Source organism: Dasypus novemcinctus, chromosome 29 (assembly GCF_030445035.2).
Source record: "Dasypus novemcinctus isolate mDasNov1 chromosome 29, mDasNov1.1.hap2, whole genome shotgun sequence".
Classification (NCBI taxonomy): Eukaryota; Metazoa; Chordata; class Mammalia; order Cingulata; family Dasypodidae; genus Dasypus; species Dasypus novemcinctus.
In genome coordinates this window covers 33,664,109-33,675,400 of record NC_080701.1, presented here as the reverse complement: position 1 = coordinate 33,675,400, position 11,292 = coordinate 33,664,109, and the positions used below count along the sequence as shown (strand labels likewise).

Genomic DNA, 11,292 nt, shown 5'->3' with positions numbered 1-11,292 from the left:
TGTGAGTTTACTCCTATTCTTAATATTGCAATACTCTCACCAACTTCCATTACTAAAACTGCCCAATCTTAAACCCTACTGCAATTGGACAGGGATACCCCAGTCCTTCTACCAAGTGGCCCAAGGAAATGCTACATAAATTTGTGTTCCTAGAGTTTGTATATTTTCTGGAAGTTTACTTGTCATCACTCTAAGGATTCCAAATCACCCAGGGACATGGTGTCCATCCAGAATTCACTCAGGATGTCCCTACTCATGTGCCCCATTACCTGAAGTGTATTATCTTTATTATTAGTTTCACCATTGAGATGACTGCTTCTCATCACTATTAGTATTTCTTTTACTGATTTAATTATTTTCAAAGATAAAATGAACAGATTACTACCATACTCCCTACTCTGTCTCTCTGAGAGCCAGCATAGAGTGCAACAATTTGTGGAAATCAGGTTCTATGGTCATGGCAGATGGAGTTCAGTGCCATGTCAGTTGACCCTACTTTGGAGTTTGTGTTTCTGTGTGATGGAGCTGGATTCAGATGTGATCTTTATTCACAAGCCTCTCCTGTTACTTTTACCGGATCTGTAGTTATAGCACTGGGGTTTAGTGTATACCCAGGGGACCTGAATCTCTGGGCTGGCCATGTGATAGCCAGGTCCTGAGCCCCAACAGATTTGCAACTCCTACACTCTAGTTTATTGGACTTACCCCAGCCAGCTAACAGGGAGGTGAAGAAGGTCAACCACCACACCAGGGAGCCAAGAGTGCCTACAACTGAAAGCAGGAGGATTGCATCCAGCATCCATGTGGAATCTAAGCCCCATCTTGATATAGATGTGGAGTGGACACAACCATTCCAGGGTTCACAGAATGGAGGAATAGAGTATGGATTAGAGTGCACTTACTGATGTTCTATTCATGAACTATTGTGATTAGTAATCGAAGAAAATGTGGCATTGGTGTGGAGAAAGTGGCCATGGTGCTGCTGGGGGTAGTGAGTGGGAGGAAGAGATGTGATGTGGGGGCATTTTCGGGACTTGGAGTTGTCCTGGGTGGTGCTGCAGGGACAGTTACCGGACATTGTATGTCCTCCCATGGCCCACTGGGTGGACTGTGGGAGAGTGTGGGCTATCATGTGGACCATTGACCATGAGGTGCAGTGGTGCTCAGAGATATATTCACTAAGTGCAATGAATGTCTCATGATGATGGAGGAGGTTGTTATGGGGGGGAGGAGTGGGGTGAGGGGGATGGGGGTATATGGGAACCTCATATTTTTTTAATGTAACATTAAAAAAAAACAATTTGTGGAAATGGTAGCACAGACATATGCTAATAGTTGGTAGTTACATATGTAGTTTTTAAAATTTCATTTTATTTTATTTTTTAATTATCTTTTTATAAAGCTAATAGAGCACACAAATGTTACATTAAAAAACATGAGGTTCCCATATACCGCCTCCCCATTCCCCCACCCCAACATTTCTAATTGTATTTTTTGAACATAGATAGATCACAGAAAATGTTGTTTTGAACACACATAGATCACATTCAAAAAACATGAGGTCCCCATAAAACATACGTAGTTTATAATTCAAAATGTAGAGAACATCCAAGAGCTTAGTAGAAGAAATCAGTGCTAATAAACAGAAGGTCTCTTTTTAAAAGAAATTGTAACATCTTTTACAACTGCCCAGTTGTTTCTTTATTTCCCAGAAGTTTATTGCAATATATTTCTTTTTTTTTAAACATTTTTCTGTCTTGTCTTTCATCATACTTCACTCTTTTTTTTTTTAAAGATTTATTTATTTAATCTCCCCCCCCCTCCCCCCGGTTGTCTGTTCTCTGTGTCTGTTTGCTGGGTCTTGTATCTTTGTCTGCTTCCGTTGTCGTCAGCAGCACGGGAAGTGCGCGGCACCATTCCTGGGCAGGCTGCACTTTCTTTCGCGCTGGGCGGCTCTCCTTACGGGGTGCACTCCTTGCATGTGGGGCTCCCCTACATGGGGGACACCCCTGCGTGGCAGGGCACTCCTTGCACACATCAGCGCTGCGCATGGGCCAGCTCCACATGGGTCAAGGAGGCCTGGGGTTTGAACCGCGGACCTCCCATATGGTAGACGGACACCCTAACCACTACGCCAAGTCCGTTTCCCCTGCAATATATTTCTTAAGACAAGCTCAAAGTACATCATGGGTGGAAATGACATGTAGTTCTAGAACGGCAGTTGAAAAGTGAGACCTGGATGCTGATAGAAAAATCTTCCTGCTTTCAGTCATCACACACTTGTGACCTGGAATAAATGTTGTGCCCTCTCCTGGACTGTGTTCTGTGAAGATGGCTGTGACTGCCACAGTGTTTTTTCCAAGAGCTGGGCTTTAAGCTAACGTGGGTATGTGAATAAATACGGCAACACGTAGAGCCAGGAGTACTGTACAGGCTCCAAGGAGGAAGGGGGACAGAGAATGCTGGAATTCTGTTCAAAGTGATGCTCTGGGTGTTTGCTTGTTCCTAAGTCTGTTCCTGTTCTCGGCAGTTAAGTTCACATGGAATATGAATCCACAAAGGTGTGGTCCCAGACCACTGCCCAAGCCTTGAATTTCTGTTATCTTTCCTTGAATGGCACCTTGGTGACCAGCATCAGCAGTTCATGAAAAAAGTTCACTGACAGCTGGAGAGCAGCCCCATCACCCAGTGTTCTGAACCAATACCATACCACGCCAGCTGTAACATTTGAAGCCCTAGACCCAATAAAATGGTGTTCTTATTTCCAGTTGATCTCATAAGTAAACTTGACTATCGTCTGTAAAATAATGGAAAGAAGGCAAAGGACTGCTATAAATACTGCAACATTTTCTGGTGAAAATTTCATTATTTGTTAGAATATTGGCCTGCTTCCAGGAGGTAGGAGAGGAACACCATAATGCAGATTGGCAGAACGATGGAATCTTGGCCCACTTTTTTTAATGAGTCAAAAGGGTCATCCTTTTCCCAGGAACTCGGTGCTCCCCCTGACACTGGCTGCACCTTCTCAGGCAATGACTCTGGCACAGCAACAAGGAGGAACAAATACCTAGCAAACCTATTGCTATAGCTAGGACCAAACTAATTTGTCTCCATATACTCACCCAAGGTAGCCCCAACTGCAGAGCTGTTTAATAAAATGTTGTCAAAACCATTCCATAAGCCATTTCTTTCATGCTCTTGGGTTATGTCTGCTACATATGCAAATACCATGGAGAAGGTCTCTGCAAAAACCCGGGAAACGGAAATAAGAGCAAAGTACCACCATGGGCTGATCTTCATTAGTGGAGTAGGGACACGTGAAAAATACTGTTAGCAGCAAGAAGGGTTTTAGTCCCTAAATACCAGAAAGAACACTGGTAAGTGGGGCACTGAGGAGCAACAACAAACACTACTCCTAGAATTAGGGTCATTCCTCAGAAATGTATGTGTAGGGAAGGTTTCATGGAATACTGCTGTTATGCCCAGGGTTCTCTCCTACCCCTTCTACATCCCCCCTTCCTTTCCCCCTCTAGCTGCAGTGTGCATTCCTAATTGACACCAAACCAGAGCTCCAGCCTCTGTGTGGTTTTCTCCCTAAACATTCCATGGATAGGGAAGTAGCAACCCTCATCTGAGGGATGTGAATGGGACCATAAAGCTGATAGTAGTTATCTCTCCCTGACTTTAAATTGCAAAGCTACCATAAACCATCACAAACTAGCTCCTTCGCAGTCTAGCCCCAAAACAAGTTATAAAACTCTCCCCCATCCCTTCACTGCTGCTGTCTATTTCTGACACACCCCACCTGCTATATCTCATTAAAGGCTTTGTTTATATGGATTCTGACTCCTGGCCTGATTTCTAAAGCACCTCCCTTCCTCAGCTTCTCTGAACCTATCAGTTTGGTGCTGAAACCTGGGAGCTGAGGTCAAGGAAGCCCAATTGTATGGCCCCTCTTCCACTCCCACCAGCAGAATTGTTCGAGCTGATGCCCTCCTTTATCTGAGTTGTCCAGGACACCTCTCACAGAAAACTGGGTAAGGAACTTCACCCTTTTTCCTGTACATCTGGCACCCTCTTCTTCCATTCTCACTTGTCCAGGACCACTTGCTCTCTTGAAAACACTGGCATCAGGGAAAGGGCTGCCTCAGGGTCTGGAATCCTCTGCTCTATGCAGTGACCAGACTGAGGGATGCCTCATCCAGTCCACTGCTCTACATCTTATCTGACAAGACTCAGGGTGGGAGGTCCCTGTAATCTGTCAATGTATCAGGAACTTGGTGAAATCTCCTTAAACCCGTGGGGAACAGCCACTCTGCCCCCTAAAAAAAACCCTGAGGATTAGAGACCTAATCCTGAGACCTAATCTAAGACCTAATTAGGTCTTAGAGACCTCAGCCTTGAATCTGATCTCCAGCCATAAAAGGCTCATCTTTTACTGTAACCCTGCCTGGCCTCATTACCCACTCCACAATAAAGCCATCTGGCCCAACAGTAGGACCTTAGATGCCCAAATTCTTAAAGACCTCAAGGATTATTGTCAACATTTAAATAAGTGGAGTGAAATCCCATATGTCCAAACCCTTTTTAGCTGCACAGGGGCCCCTCCTTCTGTCAGTTCTGTCCCACTTTTCGAATTCTTCTTCACTCTCCCTTCCTAAAAAATCCTCACTCCCCTCCTGATGCCTCATCAAAACATACTCCAGTCCAGGGGATGACCCTGTTCCCCTCACTAGGTAACCACTCCACATGCTGCTCCGGGCCCCTCTGCCCTTCCTGCTTTTCTCCCTCATCCAGAAACTCCCCCAGCACCTAGCTCCACTTCCAGTTCAAATTCACCCAACCACATACGTGTCTGCACTCCCTTTTTCCTCTCAGTTCTCTCTCAAGTCAAAGCACCGTCTCAGATCATATTCTTCAGCTCGTTCTCATTATACCAAAGAATTTCAGTACCTAGCTTTCTCTTATAAGCTTACTTGGCAAAACCGCTACATCGTTCTTTCCACCTGTCTATCCCAAGAAGAAAAGGAACATATTTGGCTTGCACCCCAGACCCCTACAAACACACTAAACCAACAAAACACTGCCAACATCCCTGTCAGAACCAGGGCACTCCCCCAGAATAAAATCTAGCTGTAAATCCCCCGCCCTCCAGAATTCCCAGCAGCCACCCCACTCCAGGCAGGTGGGAAAAAACACACTGGGGCCATGCTTCAAATACAAAAAGCCTGGCCACTGGGCCAAGCAGTGCCCAAATCCACAACCTCCGTTCAGGCCATGCCCACTGGGCAAGCAGGTGATCCATTGGAGTTCCAATTGTCCCCAGGCCTCTCAAGGCACAAGGGCATGGGCTACCCAGACAGACCCAACACCCAGCTTCAACCTCCCAGATCTCCTGAAAATGGACATGGATGATTGGAAGTGCCCAGAAATCCTGCAGGCCCTCACACCCACTCCAAAGGAGAACCTCAAGTAAATCTAATGGTGGCAGGCAAGCAATTTCATTTATTAGTACAGAAACCACATACTCTACCCTTCCCAAATTCCTCAAACCTTTAACTCACTCCTTGATCTCAGTAGTGGGGTTAGATGAAATAGTTTCACAACCCCTCTTTTTCTGTGCTCACTAGAAAACCACCTATTCACTTACTCATTTCTAGTGCTCCCCAGCTGTCCAACTCCAATCCTTAAAAATAAAACATTTTAACCCAGCTTAGAGCACAAAAACTCATTCCTTCTCCTCAAAGCCCACATGGCATCTTCCTTCTTTCTCTAACAAACCTGCCCCCAACCCCCCTCTCCTCTCCATTTTTCCACCAAAGTCTGTCAAATGAAATGCTACTTTGACAATATTTTAAGTTTTTGTCACATTTTGTTTTAATCAGAATTTTTATCAAAGTGGTAAAAGAAACTTTCAGTTTTAAATCAATATCTCACTCCTGAACTTTGAGCCTAAGTTTACTCCTAAAAAATGGTCATTCAAAATATCTGTCTGTCTAAACTGCTAAATTAAAGCTTAACTGCATTTCTAGTGCTGAAGTATTCCTAACTGGTTTCTGATTACTGATAAAAATGTTTCCAAAAATGAACTTGCATTTTACAGACAACATGGATTCCAGAAGAGATTATAAAAACAGTAAAATAAAAAATGTAAAATGATGCAGGGCTTGGGGGCAGCCATAATAGAAGTAAAAAGTATGAATCAAATTAATAAGCTTTATGTCTCTGTTAGTGTGTCTTAACTCTTTTGTGTTTGTTCAGTATCAGTGTATCTTTTAATACCTCTGGATAATAATATTAAATCAATAAATAAAAATTCTTAAAAGAGCTCTATTCAAATGGTCAAAAAATTAAATAAGTGCTTATATTAATAAGTATGGATGCTAATGAGATAAATTAGCATTATATGTTTTAAATCTTTAACAATAATAATAATTGTGAGTTTTAACTAATAAAGTTGCAGGGGGCATCATTTATGGTTAATATTTGTATTCCATGAGGTACATGAGTTACTGGGTTGTTTAAGCAGTAAATCCTTAAAATTCACTCCATTAATTAGCCAGCAGGATGGGGAGGTAAGATTAACTGGTAGAAGTCAGCAGCAGGCTTTGTTAATGTTAGCTGGAGCCCTTTGTTCCTCTCTGACTGAGGCAGGGGTTTATCACCACTGCAAAAAAACATTGTTGGCACATTAACTAACTTCTGTTAACCTCCATTTCTTCTCTATAATTCCCTGGATAATATGGAAGCTCAAACAAATCAAAAGGATTAGTTAAATTATTATTCCAATTTCACTTTAAAGTGTGTTTTGCCCTAAAATAAAATGGCTGGTTTTCATAAAAACAGAAAGAGTAAAATGTGGGACAAAACCTGAATGAATACAGAAAGTACAGAAGATTCATGGAAAGGGAATTTTTGTGGTTAAAGTTGAGTAAAATTTGATGGATCTATCTATAAAGGTTTAAGAGCTTTAATATCAAATAATATAATAAGGTAAAACTAATTTTTTCTTTTTCTGTTAATATGACAGTTTCTCAAGTCATTAATCTGTTTTAGTAAAAGTTTATAAAGATTTTTTCTCTCGAACAATCAGCAAACCAAAAAGTCTGTTTTATCAAAATAGCTTCTTGCACTTTAACCTTATTGTTTCTTCAGTTAACAGAAACAAGTCTTCTCACTTTTAAAAGGGCATAATGTGCAAACTGACAACTTTTAATGGTTTGCTTTCTCAAAGTTAAATACTGAAAAGTATTCTTTTATTTCAAATTATTACAAAAACTTTGTTCTTTCACCTTGAAAAAAAGTGAAGTAATAAAATATTTGAGTTCATTTAATATAATTTGAAAGAGAAGTGTTTAGAAAGTTGTTATAAAATTAAAAGAGATGCTTTAACACTCTGTTAATCAAAGATGTATAAGTAAAAATTCATACGAATACTTAAAGAGTGTATAAAATTCCTGGAAATTTAACAATGTTTCAGCATAATATAGATAAAATTCCTGGAAATTTAACAATGCTTCAGTATAATATAGATAAAAGTATAATGTTGTTAATCATAGTTTTGATTAATTTTTAAAAATGGTATGCATGACAAAAACAGCCTCTCTACCTGCAAACCAAGAGGTAGATGTTTTAGCTTGTTTTCATCTGATTTGCTCCACCTCCTCTAAAAAAGCAGCTCTGTGGCTGCAAAAGAAAAGTGGCCTTTGGGGGCTGCCAAGAGTAGCACGTAATAGTAAATCACTGTAAATTAAAGGAGCACCACTGCTGTATGCTGCAGCCCCAAATATTGCTAGCTTGTTGCAAATATTAATATCCAGTTATGTCAATATCACTTTGTTTTAAAACTTGTTTAAAGTTTTCTCTAGTATCTCCTTAGGCAAATCAAGCCAGCCTGTATTGACCTTCATGTGGAAAATGCGAATAGTGGATTTTGCAGTGCTTTCCCAAGGCTACGTGCATAATCCAATCATCTATTCTGGTCTGGTGACCAAAAATCTTGCTGCATGAAAAACCTGTAACTAGATGGTGGACTTGGCCCAATGGTTAGGGCATCCGTCTACCACATAGGAGGTCCGCAGTTCAAACCCCGGGCCTCCCTGACCTGTGTGGAGCTGGCCCATGCGCAGTGCTGATGTGCACAAGGAGTGCTGGGCCATGCAGGGGTGTCCCCCACGTAGGGGAACCCCACGCGCAAGGAGTGCACCCCCTAGAGAGGCGCCCAGTGCAAAAGAAAGTGCAGCCTGCCTAAGAATGGCGCCTCCCACACGGAGAAATGACACAAGATGACGCAGCAAAAAAGAGACACAGATTCCCGTGCCGCTGACAACAACAGAAGCAGACAAAAGAAGATGCAGCAAATAGACACAGAACAGACAACCGGGGTGGAGAGAAATAAATAAATAAATCTTTTAAAAAAAGAAAAGAAAAACCTGTAACTATAACCATATTTTGTTGTATTAGTAATAATATGTTAACCAATAATTCTTTTTACAGAATTAAAAGAAATACCAGACACAATGGTATCTTATCCTAAAAGCCTGAAATAGGCAAAAAATTAGAACAAACTGCAAAGTCCTTGCTGCCTTGTCAAACTCTTAAGTGTTATTAAAGTATGATGTTTTCCCACACCACAAACTCCAAAACAATTAAACTAAAATGTAAACCACTATTCATGTGATGCTGCAGTGCTCCAAAATGTATTCATCAAATGCAATGAATGTGCCACGATGATGAAAGAGATTGTTGATGTGGGAGGAGTGGGGTGAGGGGGGCGGGGGGTATATGGGGACCTCATTTTTTTAATGTAACATTTTTTTAAAAATAAAGAAGGAAAAAAGAAACTGATCCCAATAGAAAAAAAAGTTCTACATTACAAAATATTATACTGAGTTATTATTATTATATTTTAATTTTGTCAATAAAAAAAGCAATTAATCTTTCTGGGATTGTTAAAATACTGAAAACCTTTCATCCGTTTTAGCTCAAATGTTAAAATCAATTGTGCATGCAAATAATAACCTCCCACCCCCAGTAGACCACTTTTAAAACAGTAACACAGGTTCAAACAGTAAGGGGGACAAAATTTAACTTACCAGGCAAACTGAATGTGCACCAATATTGGCTTTGGGTGAGTTTTGTGGGAAAGGCAACATTTTAAATGAGTACCCCTTGTGTGTGTGTTTGTTTTTTTAAAAGACTTTTTTTTATTATCCCTCCCCTTGCGACTTTCTTGCTGTCTGCTCTCTGTGTCCATTCGTTGTGTGTTCTTCTGGTTTTTTGCTTGTCTCCCTTTTTGTTGTGTCACCTTGCTGAGTCGGCTCTCCGTGGCACTTGCGGGCAGGCGGCACTCCATGGCGCATGGGCCAGTGGCTCTCTGTAGTGTGCGGGCGAGCCTGCCTTCACAAGGAGACCCCAGGATGCGAACCCAGGGCCCCCCTTATGGTAGACGGGAGCCCAGCTCTTTGAGCCACAGCCTCTTCCCCACCTTGGTTTTTAATCATAATTGTAGAAAGGGGCAAAATTATAATATAGTCCTTTTAAAAAGAAACTGTGTGCAGCATACCATGCTCTGTTGCAAGTAAAAGGTTTAACCCTTTAGTGTCTGGACACTCTGAAAACCACCATCCCTATCCAGGTGAAAATTGTGGATACTAGAAAGAAGATAGAAACAATGAACCCTTGGAAACCACCCTCTGTGAAGAAGAAATCTGTGAAAGGACACCCAAAACGCCTGCCAGCAGCAGCAGGTAACTGTCCCTCATATCTGCCCACTCATCTAACACTCTTCTCAAAAATGTTAAAGCAGACACTCTCTCAAAGATCCGGAGCCATACCATTAGAACCAGAGAAACAGCAGAGTGGCTCCACAAGAAAAAGGAACATTGTGGCTACTGAACCACGTAGCAGCACTGCCAGCTGCCTGCCGCTCACCAACAGCTCACGGACACCGCCCATAAGTATTCATCATGTTCACTCCAGTGACTGCACATCAGTCTCCTCCCACTCTCGGAAGGAGAAAGGTGTGCTTTCACTACTGCAAACACCGCAGTGGGACTCTTGTGAACAGCCAGTTACTATTTACTGCCTGAAAAAAAATTGCAAGTACCATATATGAAATGCGAGCCACTCTACAGCTCAAAATGGAAAGTAATAATAATTTGTTGTTGTGCCTCAAGCTATACAAACTGGGAGAAAGAAATCCATTTTAGTTATACTATGCAGCCTCAATTATCGGGAATCTTAAATCCATAAGAAATAAACATCACCCAAAACATTATTATGAGGCCACAATAAAGAATCTAAAGTCTCTTTTTTCAGCTAAAACTCTGTGTATCTATGTAAATACTTCTTGTGCCTAAACTGATATCTACTAATGAAAATATTGCTGGTATATTGTTAAGCCAACATAATCTGCCCCTGTCTGTATAAAACAACAAAAAGAAATATGTAATAGGAAATAAGTTACCCACCAAATTATGTAATTTCACTGTCAAGCAGTAATTATTCAATGTTTTGTTTATATTGCCCCTATTATTCTGTTGTCTTTTATATTATTGTTGTATAACCTACATGCATATTGCAATGCCTTAACTGCTCAGGTGTTATCTCAAAATATTTACACATAGAATGAAAAATATAGAAGACATTGGGGTAGAACGTAAGAACATGAAATGCCCACTTCGCTCTCTGTAGAGTATATAGAAAAATACACTTTTCCTAACCTACAGGCAAAAAGTCTGGGAAAGATAAAACTATATCAGCAATGGCCCATTCCTCCTCAGCAGGGAAGAAATTGGCAACTATTCTGAAAAACACACATGATCCCCCCCAGTAAACAAAAGATCATCAAACGGGGAAGCAGATTTGGCTCAACTGATAGAGCATCCACCAACCACATAGGAGGTCCAGGATTCAAACCCAGGGCCTCCTGACCCATGTGGTGAGGTGGCCCACGTGCAGTGCTGATGTGCACAAGGAGTGCCCTGCATAGGGGAGCCCCATGCACAAGGAGTGCACCCCTCAAGGAGAGCCACACCATGCAAAAAAAAAGTGCAGCCTGCCCAGGAGTGATGCCACACACAACGGAGAGCTGACACAGCAAAATAATGCAGCGAAAAGAGACACGGATACCCGGTGCCACTGACAACAATGCAAGTGGACAAGAAGAACACACAGTGAACAGACACAGAGAGCAGATAATTGGGGGGAGGGGGTGAAGGGGAGAGAAATAAATAAAAAATAAATCTTTTTAAAAAATCATCAAACAAGTCAGAAAAAATGCACACATCT

At 41.5% G+C, this 11,292-nt stretch overlaps 1 pseudogene; it reads right to left on the bottom strand.

Moving 5' to 3' along the window:
- Positions 1 to 2,468: 2,468 nt before the first annotated feature.
- The window catches only part of LOC101429305 (hippocampus abundant transcript 1 protein pseudogene), a 79,264-nt pseudogene continuing 70,440 nt past the window's right edge, over positions 2,469 to 11,292 (bottom strand).